The sequence below is a fragment of the Quercus suber genome, unplaced genomic scaffold (assembly GCF_002906115.3).
Source record: "Quercus suber isolate HL8 unplaced genomic scaffold, Cork oak 2.0 scaffold_157, whole genome shotgun sequence".
Classification (NCBI taxonomy): Eukaryota; Viridiplantae; Streptophyta; class Magnoliopsida; order Fagales; family Fagaceae; genus Quercus; species Quercus suber.
Window position 1 is genome coordinate 190,522 of NW_027069618.1, and position 4,034 is coordinate 194,555.

General features: G+C 37.2%; 1 long non-coding RNA gene across 1 annotated transcript; it reads right to left on the reverse strand.

Moving 5' to 3' along the window:
* Positions 1-1,194: 1,194 nt before the first annotated feature.
* LOC136069211 (uncharacterized) lies at positions 1,195-1,730 on the reverse strand. Its single transcript, XR_010630451.1, has 3 exons — positions 1,591-1,730; positions 1,423-1,492; positions 1,195-1,307 (listed from the first exon to the last, which is right to left on the reverse strand). It is a non-coding gene; the product is annotated as an uncharacterized LOC136069211 (long non-coding RNA).
* Positions 1,731-4,034: the final 2,304 nt, after the last annotated feature.

Genomic DNA, 4,034 nt, shown 5'->3' on the forward strand with positions numbered 1-4,034 from the left:
ATAGGCAGCAAGTCGTTCTTTAAACTTAAGTACATCGTCGTCGTTGTCATCATCATCATCATCATCATTCAAGACTAAAGTTTGCTTTTCCGGCTGAAAAGAAAAGGTAATATCAACATGAGTTATAGAGAAATCCTTTACAAGTAAAAATATAACATAGGAACAGAAATAGACCTTAGCAGAAGCATTCCTAGAGCTTGCTCTGCCTTTGGGTTTTGCTGCCTCGGGAGCTCTCTCTGGTAAATCAAGCAGATGTAAACCAAAAATCAAAAAAAAAAAAAAAAACTAATACATATAATAAACATAAAAATGTTTGACACTTACCAATTTCCATTGCAGCCATAGATGACGAGACAGCTTCTGCAACAGATTCTGCATTATTTGCCTTCTTATTATTGTTCTTCCGTGGGTTCTTTGGTGCTTGTCTAGTAGACTTCATAGCAGCTTCACCCCTTGCTTTGCCTCTCATTTTCTTTCTTAACTCCTTTGACTGAGCATCACTTTTCTCTAGCTCCTAAATGACATAAAAGCTAAAAACAGTCAAGAAACAGACAGGCACAAAAATAAACAAATCATCACAACGAATTGTAAATTTTTCTGTCATATTAGATATATATTCATTCTCTTTAGATCTTTAGGTGGTATAATAGATATATATATATATTCATTCTCTTTATCTCAAAAAACACAAGAAGAAAACATGGAAAAACTTTGACCTCAAATTGCCTAAGCCAACTCTTCCTCTCTTCTATCTTCTTCTTACTGAATGCAAGTTCAATGGCCTCCCTATCCTGTTCATCTTCCCAAATAAAATATTTCCTGTGTTTCTCAAGATTTACAAAGTACTCTCTTCCTTCCTTTGATGTGCTTGTTCCCAACCCCTAAAAATACACAAACAAATCAATATGCAAAAGACAGAAAACAGATAATAGAATAAAATGTTCTGTAATTGGTTCACATGTAACAAATTTAACAATGCAAACCATATAGTACTTGATAGACCACCCACTTGCATTGCCCGTCAAATTGTGCTTCCATGACTCGTACTCAGGCATGGTATAAAATGATAATTGTGTCCCATTTTTGTCAGTTGCCTGCAACATTGATAAATGATTATTTTCCCCCAAGAAACATTCCACTTATAGTGAAGTTGTGCTAATATTTGAAATAGTTAACTAAAAAGACCAACCTTCATAATAGGAGTGGTAAACTCAATTAAAGTATAAGCCTGGAACTTTTAACAGTGATGGCCAATAAGAAAGAATAAAATTGATCAACAACCCTTTGATGTGAGAATCATCGTGATCCTGTACAAGAATTATAGTTACCATTTTATATTGGTTGAAGGCTGTCCATGTGCCTTGTGGAGAGAATTGAAAGCATAAAACAAGAACAAAACAATAAGAGAAACTTAAGGCGCACCTGATCAGTCATTACCTCTCAATGGGAACACACCATAGTAATCTCGACCCACAGCAGCAAGCCCAGCCAACTGTAATAGAATGAATAACGTCAAAAATCATACGAAGTGAAACCCAATAGAGCTAACTTTAATGCTAAAATACTCTGCACAATGACATGACAACTTACTGCAAGAGCCTTAGTTGAATCTCCTTCAGTTAAAATCAAGGTACATTTATCAGATTCCTTCCCTCCTGCTTTGTTAGAATCATCTAGTTTTTCAATACTGTGAATCTTCTCTATCTTTGTTCCATCACTTTTCTTAAGATCTTTACTCTCCTTAAAAGTTGCCCATGATAGGAGACTGTCTACAATTGCAGACTTTGAGATTGCAAAAAACAAGTGGTTACTAAGAATCACTCTCCAGCAGTAATCAATCCACCAGCTCCCTTCTTTCGATCCTTGTATACTATCCACCATTGTATTCTATCTAAAATAATTTACTTTATCAAGTCCTTATTAAACATATCCGACTTGGATTTATGTCTATCCATATTGTTTTAGGCCTCCCTCAACTTATTTCACTCCTTCAACTTGATTTGAATTATTCTTTCATTAATGCATTTCCCTATCTAGCTGTCCCCTCAAATTATTCTTTCATTCAACTTAATTTCCTTATTAAATTTTAGGCCAACATTTTGCACCAAATCATGTCCATCTAACTCCTTCCATATATTAAGTAAAGACAGACAAAAACCTTATAAATAAAAAAGTCAGACAGACAAAAACGGGTATTGTACTCAATAACCAAAATTCAGGTAAAGGAGTATGCTTGCCTTAATGTCCAACATTTTTCATAACGAAAGCAAATTATTAAGATAGTTATCAAAATAAGCTTAATTACCCTGCCACCTACCTCATCTTTGGGAATTTTTTTTCTTCTCGAGACCCCATTTCCTTGCTAACTGTAGAGTTGTTTCTAATGGGAACAGCACCTTTAAGCTCCATATTCTTGGACCTCATAGGTAGGGTCCAAGGAAACTGATGAAAAGGCTGATGAGGTTCTAAAGTTGGATATTTTGGATTGTTGGACTCTAGAAAATCACTATCTGTAAGGTTGAATTTAATCAACCATTTAATTGGCTTTATTCCGTGACCAATTTGCTTGTAATTTAGCACTTAGCAACCCTGTATTTAGGTGGAAAAATTGTAAGGGTAGTGTGTGAGAAGATGTGAAGAAAAGCTCAAGAGTGTGCAAGAAAAACAGAGGCTCGTGGCTAGGGCTTGCTGGTGGATCGCGACTGGCAAGCCGCGAAAGGCTGGCACGTGAGAGGCACACTGGGAAGCTGAAGGGTTGTGCCAGCTGTCACGCTACAGGACAAAAGTTCCAGTCTGGCCAGGCCGTTACGTCGCGACTTGAACTCGCGACTTGGACAAGCCGCGAGATCAAGTCGCCAACTTGCCCTGTTTGGCAAAAACTGACGTTTTGCATTCCCTTCTCACCCTACTATATATACACCCTTATACCTATCATATTGAGAGAGCTTTTAGAGAGAATTTTGTGAGAGAAAACCCTAGAGATAAACAAGATTGCCTCATCCCCAATCTTCATCTAAAAAGACTCTACAAATTCCTCTACTCTCTTCCTCTCCATTGTCATACCCTTGAGAGGTCATTTACCAAACCCTTATCTCACCATACCCACGTCTGTGAGAAGGTCCATTTGGTGCTTTGGGAAGCAGTTTGGAAAGCAACCAATATACATTGGTTGATGCTATGGTCAAGTAGCGGAATCCGGCAAGGTAAAGAAGAAATAGGTTTGGCGTAACCTCATTGGAGCAAGAAGCTTGGAGGGCATAGGTACTTGGGTAGATTAGGCTTGGAGGGTCTTCTGCTATTCATGTATCCCAACTATATTCTTTAGTGGATTTTATCACCGCTTGGAAGGCGGCGGAGAGGTTTTACGCCGAGGTCTTCGGTTTCCTCCTCGATAACACATCGTGTGTTGTCCGTGTGTTTGCATCTCTCTTTCCTTTATCTTTGCCTTATATTTATTGTTGTGGATGTGTTTATATTTGGCCTAGATTGTTTATCAATTCTGTTATAAGCTTGTTATCATGTTCCGCACATTAATTGTTTGATATAAAGCTTGAATTGGTATTTTTGTAATTTGGGGTCTAAACGTTCAAGGGTGTTTCTTACCCATATTGAACTTTCAATTGGTATCAGAGCGGGTGCACTCTTTGTGGTTTGATTACCTGAGTGCGATCCTAGACCCCTTGGCTATGGATGCTGCTGTAAAAAGGGTTATGCTGAATTGTGGTTTGAGTGTTTGTGAAAATGACTTTATGAGTATATTTGAGGGATACTCTAAAAAGGAACTTTTAGAGTTAATTAAATCCAGGAAACATGCTAGGATGTTCATTCACATGCTGAAATATTTTGAAAGCAAGAACCACATTCTTCACAATAGTCTATGTGAGTCTACCTCTTTGATTGAGAAATACAAAAGAAGAAATAGATTATTGTGTGAAAAGGTTGGTAATCTGAAAAAGAAAATTCAATCTGAAATGAGCATGGAGAATAACAATGAATTTTTGTTTGAAGGTATTTAATTCATGTTTATGGTACCT